Here is a 20,424-nt window from a genome sequence, read left to right on the forward strand (position 1 = left end):
GCCTCCTGGGTTCACGCCATTCTCCTGCCTTAGCCTCCAGAGTAGCTGGGACTACAGGTGCCCGCCACCACGCCCAGCTAATTTTTGTATTTTTAGTAGATACAAGGTTTCACCATATTGGCCAGGATGGTCTTGATCTCTCGACCTCATGATCTGCCCGCCTGGACCTCCCAAAGTGCTGGGATTACAGGCATGAGCCACTGCACCCGGCCTGTTTTTATTTATTTATTTATTTATTTTTGAGACGGAGTCTTGCTCTGTCTCCCAGGCTGGAGTGCGGTGGCGTGATCTCGGCTCAGTGCCAACCTCCGTCTCCCGGGTTCAAGCGATTCTCCTGCCTCAGCCTCCCGAGTAGCTGGGGCTACAGGCACATGCCACCATGCCCAGCTAATTTTTGTATTTTTAGTAGAGACGAGGTTTCACCATGTTGGCCAGGATGGTCTCAATCTTTTGACCTCGTGATCTGCCCACCTAGGCCTCCCAAAGTGTTGGAATTAAGGCATGAGCCACTGTGCCTGGCCAAATAATTATTTTTTTAAATACCTTGGCTTAAATTATTTATTTTTAAAAGGAAGCCAAATAGTACCCCTTTGCTGTTTATTAAAGGAAATATATGACAACATTATAGATGTCCTGTGAGCACATGTATATGTAAGTCTATATAAATTAAGAGAAAGAACATGAGCCTATGCATGTTTATGTGTGTTTGTGTGTGTATTTATGTGTGTGTGTGTGTTTGTGTGCGTGTAATGAAACTCTGTCTCTAGGCAAGGCCAGGTACAAAGGTCCATCATTTAAGTCTCAGAACTAAATAAACATGTGAGGTTATAATTATTTTATTGAGCTTTCTTATTTTATGATCCACTAATGGCTCATGGATCAGTTATATTGATAAGCACTGAAAACATACAGCTTCAGAGTTTTTTTTTTTTCCATTTATTGTTTTTATTTAAAGTGCCAAGAAGAAAATGCCCAGTTCCCAGCCTTAATTTTCATTTATAATAAACCATAGAAGTACAATTTATATAATAGAGTAGAAACTAAGGTGTATGTAGGGTGTATATAACTGGCAATTTGTATGCGACAATGACGTGCTTTCAATTTCTGATGAAAATTGTTGAACTTCATTTTTGAATTTAAAATTAAATTTATTTTTTAAGTATATTTTTAATTATGAATTTGGGGGGTACACATGCAGGTTTGTTACATGGATATATTGTGTAATGGTGAGATTTGGGCTTCTAGTGTACCAGTCATTCAAATAGTGCATATTGCACCCAAAAGATCATTTTTCAACACTCACCTCCCTTCTGTTCTCCAATTTTTTGGAGTCTCCTGTGTCTATTGTTTCCATCTTTACATCCATGTACATTGTTTAGCTTCCACTTGTAAGTGAGAATATGTGGTATTTGATTTTCTGTTTCTAAGTTATTTCACTTGGGATAATGACCTCCAGTTCCATACATACAGCTGCAAAATACATGATTTTATTCTTTCTTTATTGCTGTGTAGTATTCCATGGTGTGTGTGTGTGTGTGTGTGTGTGTGTGTGTATATATCACATTTTCTTTACTCAGTCATTCATTGATGAATACTTGGGTAGATTCCATGATTTTGCTATTGTGAACAGTGCTGCAATAAAGATAGGAGTGCACCACTAACAGGGTATAAGCATTCCCTTTTCTCCACACCCTTGTCAAAACTGTTGAACTTCTGCATTTGAGTGTATGTCTTGAAATCAACTATTCAGTATCAGGTTAATGTTTCTTTTTGCACTTTTTATTATGGCAAAATTAACCCCATTATGTCATTTAGCATTTGTGAGAAGATAACACAATGCAAACATAGTTTTTTTTGTTTTTTGTTTTTTTTTTTTTGGGGGGACGGAGTCTTGCTCTGTCGCCCAGGCTGGAGTGCAGTGGCCAGATCTCAGCTCACTGCAAGCTCCGCCTCCCGGGTTCACGCCATTCTCCTGCCTCAGCCTCCGGAGTAGCTGGGACTACAGGCACCCGCCACCTCGCCCGGCTAGTTTTTTGTATTTTTTTAGTAGAGACGGAGTTTCACCGTGTTAGCCAGGATGGTCTCGATCTCCTGACCTCGTGATCCGCCCGTCTCGGCCTCCCAAAGTGCTGGGATTACAGGCTTGAGCCACCGCGCCCGGCCAATACAAACATAGTTTAAAAAATTTGTTGTTATTTTGTTTTTGCATATACTGTAGATTATTTATGACATATTTTATCAAGAATTGAGATTCTAGAAATTCCTGTCTGTGTAATTTCCTGTGGGAATTACCTATAGCTTTCTGCCCAAAGAGAGAGGCGCGAGGACGGGCTATGCATGCCAGTTTAATCTTCCCAAATTTGCCAGCCAGATAAATTTCTTTACCTGCTCTGGGGCAGGTGAATGAATGTGTGGCCTGAGGTCAGGAGTCAGCTCCAGCTGTACAGAAGGAAACATCAGCAGTGAGGAGTAAGTGCCTCCTCCCCTCCCAGTATTAACATTTCTAATATTCATGGGTAGATTCAATTTGAAAACTAAGTATAAACATTTTGTTTAATGTAGTGCTTGATTATCTGTCTTACCTATTTTCAAGTAAAACTAAAAACTGAGTATTTAGCTTTAGAATTATTTAGCTTCTCTCAAATGCTCAGTTTTTATCAACATTTGTCAATTTTAACTGATAGCACCCTTAGCAGAGTTTGTAGGAATGAAATAGAAACATTTCCCAGTTTTGCTTTAAGAGTCTGAAATATTTTGGTTTTTGAAGGTTATATTGCAGTTAAAAAGAAAACCATTTGACTTGATATATGCATATGTTTCCTGAGGTCAGAGCCTACCATTAAACTTTCTAAAGATTCTTAGGTTAATTTTTTAAACTGTGGACTTTTAGTGCAAAAATATTTATCAGAATCACACTATGGGGGATGAGAAATGTTAGACTTTATCAATATCGTTGTCTATTGGACCCTCTACATTTACGATCAAATTCTTCAAGTCTCATCATATGCACAGAAATTGAAGAACAGTTAATTTCTAGGTAACTAAATTTGGAAACACATGTAAAGAGAGCAGAAGGGCAATGGAAATTTATGCAAGACATAAATACCTGTTTTCTGAATTTGTTGATATTTAAAATAGGATCCATACACAAACTAAACGAAACTAAAAATTCAGTTCTTGGTATTCTGCTAGACCTTGCATTTCTTTGTATTACTATTTGCACCATTAAAAATATATATAAATACATATTTTAAAAGTTCTGGGCCAGGCGCAGTGGCTCACACCTGTAAGCCCAGCACTTGGGGAGGCCGAGGTGGGCAGATCACCTGAGGTTGGGAGTTTAAGACCAGTCTGACCAATATGGAGAAACCCCCTACCTACTAAAAATACAAAAGTAGCCGGGTATGGTGGCACATGCCTGTAATCCCAGCTACTTGGAAGGCTGAGGCAGGAGAATCGCTTGAACCCAGGAGACAGAGGTTGCAGTGAGCCAAGATCGCGGGCTACTGCACTCCAGTCTGGGCAACGAGAGCGAAATTCCGTTCAAAAAAAAAAAAAAAAAAAAAAAAAAAAAAAGAAAGAAAGAAAGAAAAGAAAAGAAAAAAAAAAGAAAAAAATTATCATGATGCATTAGCTTACATAAATATACATTGAAATTTAGGTCGGGCATGGTGGCTCACGCCTGTAATCCTAGCACGTTGGGAGGCCAAGGCAGGCGGATCTCCTGAGCTCAGGAGATCGAGACAAGCCTCGGCAACATGGCAGAATCCCGTATCTACAAAAAATGGAAAAAATTAGCCGGGCGTGGTGGCGGGTGCCTGTGATCCCAGGTACTTGGTAGGCTGAGGTGGGAGGATAGCTTGAGCCCAGGAGGCCGAGGCTGCAGTGAGTTGAGATCTCACCACTGCACTCCAGCCTGAGTGACAATTGAAATTTAAATAGTATTAGGGACAAAAGGATGAATGAACACTGTTTAAAGAAATTCTGCATATTAGAATTCTGGAATACTTCCGCAGGCATTCTAAAGTCCTAAAACCTGTTGTTTTATGGATTCTAAAAGTCTGGTTTTGGTACAGTGGACTTCCAATTTTTTTTTTTTCTTTTACTGAGGACATTGAAACTCAGCACAGGATCTTGTGAGTCCACCCTGAAAATTAAAGAAAGTGGCTCGTTAGACTCTTCAGTCCTAAAGTATAATGTGAAATGAGAATGCATATTTATATCAGACAAATTTAGGCTTTGAATCTTGGCTTTGTCAAGCAGTATGTATTCTTGCTTAAGCTAATGTACCTTCCTTTTTGAGTCTTAATTTTTTCATGTATAAAGCTGCAGATAGCCACGCATCCTTTTTGTTTGTTTGTTTGTTTGTTTTTTGGGTTTTTTTTGAGATGGAGTTTAGCTCTTGCTTCCCAGACTGGAGTGCAATGGCGCGATCTTTCCTCACCGCGACTTCCGCCTCCTGGGTTCAAGCGATTCTCTTGCCTCAGCCTCCCGAGTAGCTGGGATTGCAGGCATGCGCCACCTCGCCTGGCTAATTTTGTATTTGTAGTAGAGACGGGGTTTCTCCATGTTGGTTAGGCTGATCGCGAACTCCGACCTCAGGTTATCTGCTCGCCTCGGCCTCCCAAAGTGATGGAAATACAGGCGTGAGCCACCTCGCCTGGCCGGCAACGCATACTTTTAAAGGGATATGAAAGGGCTTGAAAAATATCCAGGAAAGAATTGGCCGTTATTTGTTAAGCACAGTATTATTTCCAAAGGAACTCTTCCAAATTATCCCTGACCAAGCTACCACCCTTATTAAGAGATAGATTGGCCTCTTAGATTATATATCCCTTAGCTTTGCTCATGAATGGAGACAAAGGATTCATTTATCTAAAGGAATGAAAACAATTGCCCTTGAAGTTAGTGGATTCGTGCACCTAAAATAATGGCCTGCATATGGTACCAATCAAACCTTTTATTTCTTGCATATTTTGCAGACAATATGATTTTCAAATACAGGTTGTATGGAATCAAGTGAACCATCTTTAGGAGAAGACTGATTTTTAGTAATCTTTATGTAAGATTATTTGGCAGAGCCCAGATTTGAACTGAGGAGATTGTCTTTAGAGCCATACACTTGTTCAGGACATAGTGAATATTCAGAGATAAAACCAGTGTAGAAATTAGTATCAGGGCTATATCATTAACAAGATTCTATCACTTGATTTGCCTTTTTTTTTTTTTTTTTTTTTTTTTGGTGTGTGTATCTCTTCTATAAAGAAATAGCTATGCTGTGAATGCCTACATATTTGTTGAACAAACTTTTTTTTTTTTTTTTTTAATTAGAAACTGGATAACAAGAGAGAATAAGAAAAAATGTTCTGCATTTGTTAAATTTCCATGGAGGTAAAGGAAGATTTTACAAGCTGAAAAATATGGGGGGGGGGGGGAGGGGGGGAAAGGATATTTCTTTATCTTCTGTAGTATTGATAAATAACGTATTTCCAGAAGATTATCCATCACATCAATGTTTTCAGGTTTATTTGTATCAATTTGAGGAAAGTAGTCTATCATGACACTTTTAACTGATTAGGATATACCGTATTACCAAAAATAGCAAAAGCATATTACCAAGGTTTATGATGTATATAACAGAAAGAAAATCCTTAACTTTTTTTTTTTTGGTGTATAGAAAAAAGTGTTTTTTTGGAAAAATTCTCCCATATAATCTGAGAGCAATATAATTCTTATTAAATGTATGCTTAATTGCCTATTAGATAATTTGCTAATTTATGTGATATACCTGGTAACTTTTGGTTTATTAATCTAAATTTTAAAAAGTTCATCAATAATTAATAATAACACAAAAGTTTAATAAGATTAACTGGAAAGTACATAATATCTACAGTAAAATTAAATCAAAATTTGGGAAAAATAATTTCCCCTTCTTTGAGAAGCACTCATTTAAATTGTAAACATGCATAGCCATGGCAGAACACCCACCACATACTGAGTGTTGAAACTGTCAAAGCTGGCAGCCAAGGCTAAATCCTGCAGCATGGCTGTACTCTGATAACAGACTACAGGTCTTCTCTCTGATATTTAGTTTTAATTTTAAAAGTAATTTTTATCAGTGAAACCAAGAGTGAATGATAAAGATAATAGACAAAGTAAAACAAAATTCAGGCAGAGGTTAAAGAAGTCCAACTTTATTAATTTTTTGTATTGAAGTATGATATTGAAATAATATTTTACCATATTTTCCATGAACCTTGCCAGAAAATATATTTGGGATAATTAATAGTGTTATACATATTACTACAAAGGAAGTAAGGACTCTTCATTTTCAATCCTAATGACCTTGAACAAGTAACTTCATTTCTCTGGATCTCATTTTCTTTTCTTTTTCTTTTTCTTTTTCTTTTTCTTTCTTTTCTTTTTTTTTTTGAGATGGAGTCTCCCCAGGCAGGGGTGCAATGGCGCAATCTTGGCTCACTACAGGCAGGGGTGCAATGGCAAGATTTTGGCTCACTGCAACCTCTGCCTCCCGGTTTCAGATGTTTCTCCTGCCTCAGCCTCCTGAGTAGCTGGGATTACAGGCACCAGCCACCACATTCGGTTAATTTTTGTATTTTTTATCTTAGTGGAGATGGAGTTTCGCCATGTTGGCCAGGCTGGTCTCGAACTCCTGGCCTCAGGTGATCCAACTGCCTCAGTGTCCCAAAATGCTAGGATTACAGGTGTGAGCCACGGACCTGGCTGGATCTAATTATTCTCACCAGAGGATGGAATTAGATCACTATTTTTCTAACAGTGCTCTGTAGAGTCCTACAGATCAGAAATGCTTTTTATTCTCCCACACAATTCTGATTTTGTATTTTATCCAGTAGTTGCACGCTTGGAATGTATTTAGATACTTTCATAAAGTAAAGGTTTGAAAAGCCCCTGGTCTAGATTATGTCTGAAATTCCTTTAGTTTTAACATTTTATGAGCCATTTATTTTTTTTTCCTAATTCCTATACTTGAGTCAGACACAGGAATTACCATACGAATTTTGTGCTTTTCCACTTCTGGAACTGCCTTGTACTCCAGACTTTTCATGGAATATCCATCTGCTCTTCTTACTAGTCGAAATTCCATTTGTTTTTCAAGGTCCAACTCTGGCTGTCCCTGAGATGGATTGAATTATCAGCCAGGAAAAAAACTTTCTTTCCCTGGGATTTTGAAAACAGTAGGTTAGTATTATTTTTGAGACACTTACCTGTTCTTTGTTCTGTTATGGATGCTATGTACTTGATGAGTTTCTGTCATTCTTACAGGAACTGGGCAAATCTGATAAGCAAGAGTAGGGCAATGAATGTAAGATAATGGTGGGAGCTCAGGGCACTTTCTAGGATGTACACATTTCATCAAGTGGGGGTGTCACAGCCTTAATGAGATTTCTCTCATTAAGGAAATCTCATTAAGGTCCACAGGGAAATTTAAGATCAACACGACCAAATTCTATTTCAATAAAAATTGTGCATCTAAATTTTTAGAGAAATTTTTGACATCTGAAAACTCATTTATAAAAATAAAAACGTAAAATGCCCAAACAAAAAAAAATTATGTAATGGCCACTGGTACGCACCTCTGGTCTGCATACCCTGTGCCTGTCTTCATCCTCTAACGTAAACATAATCTGCTGCACCTTTGTTCAGGAAAATTTTGTGAATTTTGTTGGAAATGTTCAGATAGCCTTTTTATGTAAGCTTGAATAAAATCATGACACTGAATTTTTAAAAAATCTAGTGCAAACAACTGTCAAGAGCAATATGACAATGTCCTCAAGAAAATCAAGTGGTTAAGTGGATCATCCTCAAATTTAAAATCTTTTGGTCTCACCCTCAGAATGTCCCCTACTTGAGGCTTCGCAGTGTAAAAGCCTTCCTGAGTAAAAATGAGATTAAGGAACATTTCACAGTGCCTTAAGCAGCAGATAGATTAATTAGTTGCCTAGAAAAAATCTGGAAATTTGGAAGGATTTTAATGAGACCTCTTTGTATTGATCTTGAAAGATATAGTTTGTATTAAAAACCTCCCCTCCCCTCTCCCCTCCCTTCCTCCCTCCCCTCCCCACTCCTCCCCTCCATCTTCTCCCTTCCGCTCCTTTTTCAGAAGGAGTCTCTGTCACCCAGGCTGGAAGTGCAGTGGCACAATCTTTGCTCACTGCAACCTCCACTTCCCAGGTTCAAGCGATTATCCTGCCTTAGCCTCCCGAGTAGCTGGGACTACAGGCTCGCGCCACGATGCTCAGCTAATTTTTGTATTTTTTTATAGAGATGGGGGTTTTACCATTTTGCCCAGGCTGGTCTTGAATTCCTGACCTCAGGTGACCTGCCTGCCTTGGCCTCCCAAAGTGCTGGGATTACAGGTGTGAGCCACCGCCCCCTGCCCACCCCCCTCCTGCTGGTTTTTGTTTTGTTTTGTTTTGGATACTTTCCTGATCACCTTTTGATGTTTGTCACTAGAACACTGACAAGTTTATATTCTTTTAAATACTGCTTGCTGGTCATCATGCTTGCTTTTTCCTTATTAAGAATATTGCGTGAATTTTAATCTGTAAAAACAAAATTTGATGCAGTCATATCTTGATTCTATATCTAACAGCAGTAGTGTTTATAACATATTTACACCATTGTTTTATTATTGTTGGCTGAAGTAATTCCTAGTTAACTTTTCACTTTCTGGTTAAAATTGGAATCTAGTTGCTTGTTCTGTTTATCACTAAATAACAGAGTATTCAGTAGTGACTGAATATTAGGAGGGACAATTGAACACTTTTAAACTCAATGTCATATGAAGTGAACATGCTCAGGGATCTTGAAATAAATTTTGAAATGATTTGTTTATAATAAAACAAGAGCTCTTTAATGAGGAAATGGACAATAGCATGTTACATTTTGCTAAAATAAATATAAAATGGATTATATTTCTACAAATAATGAATGTTGCTATATTAAAATACTTATTCATTTATTTCAAATAAGTCACTTTAAAAAAAAAATTATCTTAATAAATTAGTCAAGGGATGGTTACCTTCTCTTTTCAATGCAAATGTAATTCTTTAAGTGGTTTTCATGCCCAGGGCATGACTGCATTTCTCTGCATCTTTTCTCTTTAATGCGGCTGTTAACATTAAGCAAGCAGAGGTGTTCTCTTGTTAAAAAGGAGCAATCCACCCATTCCACCCAGAGAAGTTCCCTCTGGTGCTCGGCCCCTCCCTGCACTCACGTCTGCAGTGAGGCCATTTCTTTTCTCAGCTTTTGTTACACTGCCCCCTGCATCTCGCCAAGTGGACTCGCAGTCTAAATTGTTCAGATTTCTCAACTTTTTTTCTCCGTAAAATGTAAACATACCATTGGTGCAACTCTTCCTTGAAGTTTAATTTCGTGTATTTAATGCTGGGCTTAGGTAAGTGAAACATCCACTCTCTAAAACTGAGAGAAATCATTCATTTAAATAGAATGTATACAAATACTGTAAAAACTGTGTATCAAATAGCTCTTAAAATTTATTATAATAACACTTATTAAGGATTAGACAAGGTGATATCTTAGCAAGTGTTATTAGTTATAGTTTCTTAGGTATATTATCTCTGTGTTGATATGTCTCGATCAATAATAATCAGCACTGATATAACTGACCTTTTAGTACAGTTTGCTATACACATGGAGACTTTCACATAAAATACTTTATGAATTATCACAACTTTATTATTAGTAGTATTACTGATTCAAAAGTAAAGTTAAAGAATATTCAAGTTAGAGAAGCCAAGTAGATGGCTGCTTTTCAGAACGTAAATTTTTATTGTTTTAATGAAAGAAAATTTGGCAAAATTGGCAATGTGTTTTCCTTTTGTCCCAGTGTGTCATGAAGAAGAATTTTAAGTAAATTAGAATGTTTAGCTCAGCATTTCTTTAAATAGAAATTATTAGAAACTAATCACGTGACTAAATAGGAGCATGGCTAAATATAGTATGGTCCAACTTCATGATGAGCAATAAACAGTCATTACAAATCATGTTTTCAGTAAAATGGAAAAGTGCTCTCAGGTTAATAATAATTGAAAAGAATGGGCCAGGCGCGGTGTCTCACACCTGTAATCCCAACACTTTGGGAGGCTGAGGCTGGCGGATCACAAGGTCAGGATATCGAGGTCATCCTGGCTAACATGGTGAAACCCCGTCTCTACTAAAAATACAAAAAAAAAAAAAAAAAATTAGCTGGGCATGGTGGCAGGCGCCTGTAGTCGCAGCTACTTGGGAGGCTGAGGCAGGAGAATGGCATGAACCTGGGAGGCGGAGCTTGCAGTGAGCCGGGATTGTGCCACTCACTGCATTCCAGCCTGGGTGACAGAGCGAGGCTCCGTCTAAAAAAAAAAAAAAAAAGATAATATTTAGAAATGTATAGTGCTTCTGATTGCAATTTTGGAAACATATCTTTGAGTTCTGAGCCAAAGTACTCCAGTGCACAAGGCTTCTGCCCATCTCAAGGGCCTCCCTGGTAAATTCTCTTGATCCTCCTCTTTGCCTGGCTACTTCTTCAGTTTCCAGGAAAGCCCTTGCTGATCTACAGGGCACTTCAGACCACATTATGTTCCCTAGTTACATGTTCTCATAAAACTCTAATTTTCCTTCATAGTATATATTATGATTACAATTAATCACCTTGTGGTATCTTTCAAACGTCTGTCTTCCCCAATAGACTATCAGCTTCACTGAAGCAGTAACTGTGTTCTTATTTACTCAATGCCTGTCCCAGTGACTGGGACATAGAATGAGCTCTGTAAACATTTGTTGAGGAAATGAACAAATGAGTGAATTGCAAGGCACTCTCTGAGCACTTTTGACATAATTTCATTGAGACTCCACCAAAAACTTATGAAGTAGAAACCATATTTATTACATTTTATGGATAAGGAAACTAAATTGTAAAGAAAGAAAATTGGCCAGAGTTATATAGTAAGCAGACAGCTCCAATGTAAACCTGACATCTCTGAATGTTGTGCACAAGTTCTTAGCCGCCAATTGTAAGTGCTTGTACTGAATGTAACTAAGATAACTATATTTAAATGGTCAACTTTGTAGGTCAAATATGCAGAAATATTACAAATCTTTATATTAATTTGTTAATAAATTTATAACCATGTTAAATTCTGAAGAAAATATATAAAAAAGGAAATGGTGGTAGAATTGCACTGGTTCGTATTTTTTGCGCACAATTCTACATTTCCCAAATTCCCTATACCAAGTACTTATCATTTTCTATAAAAAGGAAGAAAACCATTAAAATCTATTCACCTTAGCATGTTGGAGCTAGGTTTCAAGTGTAAATATTTTGACATCAAACTCCAAAGAGTTTTCACTCAGCAAAAGAGAAAAGTTGATCACTCTCTTGCGAATTGGCCCGCAATTTACAGTTAATTTTTCTGAATAATTTAACCCAAAATCAATGTCAAAAATATATTTTAAACTTTTTCAATGTAAAATTTTATGTAAAAGACTGCACAATAGATAGCTACATTAAACCTATACCATAGAAACTGTTAATTAAAACTTTGAGCTGATTGATTTCTTTCTATGCATAACTTTTATGCTTTTTGACATTTCCCTAATCACCAATACTGACTAGCAATCAAATTTATATCATTCAGTTTTAAAGATACCTATTTTATTTATTTTAAACTTCAATATTTAAGATAAACTTGCCTTTCAAAAGTTAATTTTGTTTTTGAAACTCACCAAAGCAACACATAATTTAAAATCTATCTCTATAGATTTCCTCTTATACTTTTTATTTTGGTTTACCTTCCAGTGATTACTGCCTTGACTGCCCCTGCTCTTGAAGTAAGTACATATGAACAAGGACCCTGAAAAACTCTGGGCTCAAATTGCTCTAGTTTTTTAGATATTTTTGATGGGACAGGGGCATGTATTTTAAGATATAGCATTTGATAGTCTTTGGAGTTAAGTCATGCTGCCGACACAGATTCTAATGGCTGTTGCAGACACTAGCTTCCCCACTAGGTCTGCTCTAGCTGCCAACCATAGCCTTCATCCAAAGCATCAGATGTCAGCCCTGAATGATTATATAGGGCCCGTTTTTATTCAGGCCTTAATGTCAAACTTATGGATGAATGAATGACGGAATGAATTACAATCCCTGCCTTAACTGGATTCTTAATTTCTAGCTCGTCTTTCTTGATCATCACATTTGACTTCTTGACCTTAACCTTACAAATGAAACTGGCTGTCCTTCCTAAGGACATTGTCCCTGTGTTCGGCCTTGGCCAAATAATTTTCTTTTAAGTTTTCTGCATGTCTTAAAGTATAAGTCTTCATTGTTCCTCTTATAGAGACCTCAACATGCTTTCTGCTTGAACCTTAACAGTACCTTTTGTTATATTTTAATAACCAGATTTGAGTAACATGATTTGGTCATCTTTGTTTTCCCTTCATTGATCATACACATGTTGAATCTGTATAATGTACAAAGTAGTAAGCTAAGCCTTTAGGAAGAAAATAGGATACCTATAAACAATAGTCCTTGCCTAACAGTATTTCACACTTTAGATAAATTAGTAATAATTACTGTAGTAAATCAATTTCATATAGAAATCAATTTCAGTTCATCTGTACCTTTGTAGATGGAAGCTGACCAAATTCAAGCAAAAAACAAACAAACAAAAATTTTCTACACTTAAAGGTTAAAGTTGATTTTGGAATTTCACTTTCCAAAAGTGAATTTTAAAACTGAGTAGCTGGGCATAGTGGTTCATGCCTGTAATCCCAGCACTTTGAGAGGTGAGCCGGGAGGATCTCTTGAGCCTAGGAGTTTGAGACCACCTGGGCAACATAATGAGAATCCATGTCTACAAAAAATAAAAAATTAGCTGTGTGTGGTGGCATGTGCCTATGGTCTCAGCAATGTGGGAAGCTGAGGCAGGAGGATCACTTGAGCCTGGGAGATTGAGGTGGCAGTGAGCCATGATCACCCCACTTGCACTCCAACATGTGTGACAGAGTGAGACCCTGTCTAAAAAATAAAAACATAAAAAATAAATAAGAAAAAACTGGATAAAGTTAAAATTCCACTGATTCCAACAATTCAAAAATTGGTAAATATTAAAAACCCAGTTGTTTACTCATTTCTGAATAATATAAATGCTTTAAAACTTGACAACCTTTATATTCCACTATAACAATATTTATCTTGGGACAGGCTCTTTTTGCCAATTTGCAGACAGGTTTTTCTTTTACACGTAACTGTGTGTGTGGATCAGCGAATCTTTTTTTTTTTTTTAAGTTTAACATGCCATTGGCTCTAGAAGCTGCCATGTTTAAGACTTTCAGGATAGATACATATTTGATCTTTTATATTTATTGTTTGGTTTGTACACATAATATCACTGATCTGCTCAACAAATCTTTAATGGCTTCCAATCATTCATATAAACAAATCTGAAATTTTCTGTCTAGCTCTCTCTAAACCCTCCATAAAATAGTCCCCCTCTTACTATCCAATCACACCTTTCACATATCCTTTCAAACACTAATTATTTGCCTTTCTTCAACCCAAAAGTCTTCTTTTCTTTTGCCCACCAATCAAAATCTACCTATTTTTTAAAGCCCACCTTAGAACCGGTTTCATGATCACTCCAGTTCTCAGTTATAAATTTTCCTCTGAATTTCAGGACTAACTAGAATTAGAATAATTTCTTTTCTCACTTGCTGATGCTAATTAAGATTATCAATATTTCCCTCCACAAAGATTGACTCCTTGTATTAGTTCATTCTCATGCTGCTATAAGGACTTACCTGAAACTGGGTACTTTATAAAAGAAAGAGATTTGACTCACAGTTCCTCAGGGATGGGAGGCCTCAGGAAACTCACAATCATGGTGGAAGGGGAAGCAAACACAGCCTTCTTCACTTGGCAGCAGCAAGGAGAAGGGCCAAGGAAAAGAGGAAAAGCCCCTTATAAAGCCATCAGATCTCTTGAGAACTCACTATTACAAGAACAGCATGAGGGTAACCATCCCTATGATTCACTTACCTCCCACCAGATCCCTCCCACATGTGGGGATTATGAAAACTACAATTCAAAATGAGATTTGGGTGAGGATACAGGCAAACCATATCACTCCTTGAGGGTAAGAACACTGTTTTATATTTTTCTTTATGTCTTTAGACTCTAGAAACAAGGGTCACTTATTAGGGAGTTTAGAAATCGCTGTTGTTAAATGTAATTTGACAAAATTGGTTATTGAACTTTCTTTTCTTTTGCCTTTTTTTTTTTTTCTTTTTTGAGATGGAGTCTCACTTTGTTGTCCAGGCTGGAGTACAGTGGCATGATCTTGGCTCACCGCAACCTTTGCCTCCCAGGATCAAGCAATTCTCCTGCCTCAGCCTTCTGAGTAGCTGGGACTACAGGTGTGTGCCACCATGCCTGGCTAATTTTTTTGTATTTTTAGTAGAGACAGCGATTCACCATGTTTACCAGGCTGGTCTTGAACTTCTGACCTCAAGCAATCTGCCCACCTCAGCCTCCCAAAATGCTGAGATTACAGGCATGAGACACTGTGCTCGGCCTCATTGGACATTTTGGACAATAAGCTTAGAACCATACAATCTTTCTTAGGACTTAAAACCATTAGGGACTTTAGGGATTAACATAGGAAATTCTTCATTTTACAAATGAGAAAATTGCGATTTACATGGGGACAGTCTCGATCAGCCATTGTTAATAGCCTTTATCTCAGTATCTTTGATAGCCTTTCTCATTCTATTTCCTCAAATTTAAAAAATGGAATATAGGGAGTGTGATATTTTCTGCCTGTTAAAAAGTATGAAAAGGCACTGTTTCCTCCTTGGTTTAATCAGAAAAGCAGAAAACACTTCAGGAGTTTGAAGTAGAAGGGATTTAATTCCAGGAACAAAATGCTCACAAAACTAATGGAAGACCTGGAGAAACAGAATCCAGGAAAGACCACTGTTAGTTTTTAGGCTCACCACTCACTTTGGTGAGTCAAGAAGCTCCCAGCACTGATCAAAGAAAAGGCCTCCAATATGGAGGTGGCTGAATTCCAGAAAAATAACCCAGAAGCCACAATAGCATCTCATATTTGGTGGAGCCATGTGTTTATTCACCTGCAGTTACTGGAGGAATGGTAAAGCTCCTGCCTTTCTTCCACCTTCCAAATTTTACCTGAGTACTTCTAAATGGCAGAATATGTTTTGGAAAGAAAACTTATTTTTTAATGTATTAGCATCTTAGTTATTTATCTCAATGGTTTGGTGCCTTTCAATTTAAGGGCACATACTCCTAAACATGTCAATAGCTCACAAATTATCAATCTGCTCTAATACTAAACAGTAATTGATGTTTATAATAATAGAATTATTAGTGCTGGAAGACACTAGAGATAAACTGAACCTCATCTTCTCATTTAAAAGACTCAAGTCACATACCAATGGTGTTGAAGAGCCAACCTTTTTGACCTACCTCCATGGCCCAGATGGAGTGTTTTCCTGTTATACCTGTCTCTGAATTTGCCTACTGCTTTGTACTTACATTCAGTTGAACTCTATAACTTTCTGATTTAATAAGGATTTAAACTACCTAATTATTTACTGCTAAGACCATAGTTAAGTTTTATAAGACACTTCAAAAAATTGTACGTAGGGACATACACACAGGTGTAAACTAAAAGGGAGTTTAGATTGCTCATTGCTCTTCCAAGGTGAAATCACCATTTTATCTGATGACTTACAAATGAAAAATTTGACCAAGAAATCTATTTAGTCAGATTTCTCAATGTCGTGAATGATCCTCCTGGTAACCAGATATTATGTCTGTCATGACATGACCACTTATTTCATGTTGACTTGTTGTTCTGTATGGAACTTCCTGTGGCACTAGAGTTTTCTTAAGTATAAACCATTCCAAAATCACACTGTTATTATGGGTTGCTTTGTACTCAGACTCTCTAGTATTCCTTTTGGGCTATTGGTCTTTCAACGTGCAGTTAGGGGATTAAAGTAAATCATTTAATCCATGCAGCATGTCACTCAATAGTATACTTTTGGAAATTGTTTCCACAGGAGCACCGGCGAAAGCAGCCAGTCTGAGATATTGACACTATAGAAAAAACTGACAGCTTACTCCTTGTATTGATTCTACTCTTCTCTACAAATATAGACTCCGTTCCCTACCACAGCCTTGTAAGTGGTGCCTGCTGAGGCTGCTAAATTGCTTTGTAAATTATTTATTACTTGGACACCTTGTAAAGATCTCTTTCCTTCTTGTCTGACTTGCTTGTGCTTTCATACATACTAAAGGTCTCAAAGTGTACACTGACCACAGCCTTCTTAGGAAATCCTTTCCTTCCCATCGTTTATTACAAATAATGGTTTTCCTTGCCCATATTATGATTATGCCTTTTGTCATTGGTTTTTATTTCTGATCTATTGCTTACAAAATATCATAAAAGTTTATATGCACATGTTTGGAGGCTGGCACTGGGCAATTAATTAGCACATTCTCAAATTAGAAAGTTTGAAGTACTTAAAGAACATTTATTTAATGATGGAAAAGAATTTCTGTTAATAAAAACTGTTTATCAGAGCAAATGAACATCTTTAATTTATTCACACTTATGTAGTAGAGTCAATGTTCTGAAAAAAGATGGCAAGTATTTTCTCTCTTCCCTTGATTATTTCTTCTTAGGTTTTATTTTATGATTTTCTGAAGAATTTTAAAAATGTTCATAATGTAGATAATAAAAACAATATTTTTTATCCAGTAAAAAAACAATTTGAGCAGATTGTGATTGTTCACTGTCAGCTAACTGAAACCATATACTCACATATAAAATACTCAATAGAAAATGTCTGTGCTTAATAATTTGCATTTTCCTCTCTCCCTCTCTTAGCTTCCTATATTAGTCGGCTCAGCACTAGTATAAATTTGATGATTTAGGTCCAGAGTTATTTCAGTGCCTCTTAAAGTTTGGAAATCCAAGAAGCTACTCCTCTCATCCATCCCTCAAAATTCATTAGCTTGTGTTTGGAAAGTACAGGGTTTTCAATCTCGTCTCTGCCATTTATGAGTTCTGTGACTTTAAGCAAGTAAATTAGCCCTCATAAACATCAACTTCTACTACGAAGTAGCGAAGTAGTAATAATAATAGTAATTATATCTATCCTAAGGATTATTGGAAAAATAAATGTGATATATTTGGAGTGTTAGAAGAGGCATCTATTAGGTATCAGTGATGTTTACAACATGTTGCTGATACAAAATTTTTTTACTTAAGGATTTAAATTTATGATAATTATATTTTATACAATACCAATAAATACATGTTGAGAATAAAAAATGTAGTTAGTAATTATACACTAAAATCATAGTATCTTGTAGGCAACTTTTTTAAGTCATAGAAATTTGAGAAGCACAAAAACGCACTTCTAAAATCACTGTAATTCTTTTTCTTTTCTTACCTTTTTTCTTTTTCTTTTCTTTTCTTTTTTTTTTTTTTAAAGACAGGGTCTGGCTGTGTTGCCCAGGCTGGAGTGCAGTGGTGCGATCTCTGCTCACTGCAACCTCTGCCCTCCGGGGTTCAAGCAATTCTCATGCCTCAGCCTCCCAAGTAGCTAGTATTACAGGCATATGCCACCACAGCCAGCTAATTTTTGTGTTTTTAGTAAAGAAGGAGTTTCTTCTCCATGTTGGCCAGGCTTGTCTCAAATACCTGACCTCAGGTGATCCACCCATCTCGGCCTCCCAAAGTGCTGAGATTACAGGCGTGAGCCACCGCATCCGGCCAGATGACTGTAATTCTCATTGAAATGGGAACTGCAAGTTGCTTAGAGGACTAAGGATTAGACCATGAAGATTTACAAACAGAAGAGTCCAGCTATTTCTAGACAGGCCACTGTGGTTAAGAGATGGGCACACAAAGAACAATGCTTGACCCAAACAAGCGGTTTTAGACAGTGAGGTCCTTAGCCAGAAGCTTGAAGTCTATTTCAATAATATCCTCTCCAGGCCAGGTTTACTCCAGAGCTGTGCTGGTTTTCTTGTACACTGCTTTGTGCTAGCACATATTGCTATGACTTTATTTCACTCTTCCCTTGCATACTGAAGGTAATCGCCTTTAAGATGAGTTTTCTACACCTGTTTTCATACTCAATTCCTGGCTTCAAATGCTTCTTAACATTATTCCAATGTTTCAAGGCCCAGTTCAAATACCACGTCCCCACACTGATCTAGTCACTCTTACTACCACCTGCTTGTTTCCTCCTCTTCTAAATTCTTTCAGTATTGATAGTATGAATTACCCTAAGTAGTGTCTGAGATCAGATAGAGTGTTATCTGGTTTAATAATTGTTTAATGTAAAACTATCTATTTAGCTAGAAACCTGTAGGAGCGGGAGGAATCTTAATGTAAGATTAAAGGAGAAACCAAAGCCTGGTTAAAGCAGAGTATTTTCAGATAAAATTCACGGTCTAGCGCCAGATGGGAGCATTATCCTGACCCCCGTATGTTTGCACATTTCACATATGTGTCCCATTCTCACCAATAATGATGGCCTTCACCACAACTTCTTTGTAGATTACATAACACTTGCACATAATTTATCTCATTTATTCCTGAAAGCAATTTTATGAGATTGGTCTCTTTATCCTCATTTTGCAGAGAAGAACCAAAGCCTAGAAGGGATTACAATGATTGGTCCTGAGTCACACTGAAGTCCATTACTTTTATTTTCTATCCATCCCAGCTGACCTTACACAGTGGCTCATCCCACCCTCACAGAAACCACTCGAGGAAGGCCAGAAAGATATTTCCGACTTTGATTTATAAGCAAGGAGGCTGATTTCTCTTGAGAAAAAGTGAAAGAAGAACTTCTCATCCAAGCAGTCTCTGTCTTTTCCCTTTTTGGAACAGGGACAGTGCAATTCTCTAAACAATAATATTGGTTTGACACAAAAAACAAGTGGAAGTCTGCACACCACTTTGTGCAAGAAATGCATGAGGGAACAGAGTTGGAATATGACTGAAATATATATATATATGCATATATGCATACACACACATATAAATACATATGCAGTCATATACATATGAATCATAAAATACTTAAATATGTGTGAAAATAGGTATTGACAACATGTATATCTATCTTATTTTATATACATTTAGTAAAATTTGGGAAGAAGGGAAAATCTCATCATTGGACCAAATTTGTGGCAAACAATTTCAGAAAAGAAAGCAAGGTATATATCTGGAGGGAAAGGAACTATTAGACTGAACTATACTGAGTAGACTGAGTTTCATGTCCTGGGAAGAAATGAAGGCTGGTTGGACACGGGCTTCCCCATCCTGAAGAGTGCTTAGAAAAAGGCGTGCTTTCTTTCTCACAAAATGAATAATTGAGGCAAAAGCTATAAAGGCATATATAGCAAAATAGCTTTGCCAAATGTTTATACCATGGATATTCCCAACAAAAGTGTAAGAGATGGTCCATTTGACTACATTCTTATAAATTCTTGGTATTGTAATTGAAAATAATAAAATGCTAGTTGGAAAAGTTAAAAAATTATTGTTTATAATGTTAAGTTCAGAATGAAAATTTTCTATATATTTGTTTACCAATTGCATTTCTTTTTCAAAAAAGTATACTTTAAATATATTTAAATTTTCTGTTTTATCTATTTTAACATCAGTGTTTTAAAATCAGTTATGTAAGCTTCATAGTGTTTTTTACCTGTTTAAACAATGTTTGGTAAGCCTATATCATTCCCACTGATTATTATATACAAGAATTAGAAAACTTTTTTGCTGAATCTGTTAATTTTATTAAGCCTGATTATGTTTTTATTGTTATTCTTTTTCAAAAAAAAAGTTTAAAAATTTGTCCCAAACAATTGGGGTACATTTTCTTTAATTTTCTCTGTTGTTACATTTTCCACTGCAAGCAAATTTGCAGACATATACATTAATGCCAAGTAATAGAATCTAGTTTCCATATATTAATACTTTTCCAGTGTCATATCTCTGAGCAGCATTGTATTGCTATTTTAAATAGTAATAGTATATATTAGGAAAACTGAATGATTTTAAACTTAGAGTTCATTCACAAAATTTACTAAGTTCATACTTTGCTGAAACAATTGTAGAGAAATCAGAGTTGTCTAAAACATCAAACCTTTCTGCAAAGAGAAGACAGTTAATGAGATTATAAATATGTATTCAATACATTAACAAGCAGCATGAAATAAATGACAATAAAATTAGACAAAGTGTTGTTTTTACAGAGAGTAAGGAAAAAAGCCTCCACTCTCCCATACAACACACACAAACACACACACACAGGTTGACAATACACAAG

The 20,424-nt window shown here is 36.6% G+C and overlaps 1 protein-coding gene across 8 annotated transcripts in view; it reads left to right on the forward strand.

Moving 5' to 3' along the window:
• Window positions 1-20,424, forward strand: part of HNF4G (hepatocyte nuclear factor 4 gamma) — a 157,377-nt gene that overhangs the window by 61,736 nt on the left and 75,217 nt on the right. For 3 of the 8 annotated variants that reach the window (XM_015145597.3, XM_077942845.1, XM_077942843.1), the window contains exon 2: window positions 16,132-16,251. The exons of 1 other annotated variant lie outside the window; for it this stretch is intronic. The gene's annotated coding sequence lies outside the window, so the exon portion shown is untranslated. Of the gene's footprint in view, window positions 1-7,143; window positions 7,222-11,842; window positions 11,875-14,110; window positions 14,181-14,338; window positions 14,461-16,131; window positions 16,252-20,424 lie in introns of those variants that run through there. 4 more of the 8 variants (XM_077942841.1, XM_077942839.1, XM_077942842.1 and 1 more) reach the window with 4 other exon arrangements.

This window comes from Macaca mulatta, chromosome 8 (genome assembly GCF_049350105.2).
Source record: "Macaca mulatta isolate MMU2019108-1 chromosome 8, T2T-MMU8v2.0, whole genome shotgun sequence".
Lineage (NCBI taxonomy): Eukaryota > Metazoa > Chordata > Mammalia > Primates > Cercopithecidae > Macaca > Macaca mulatta.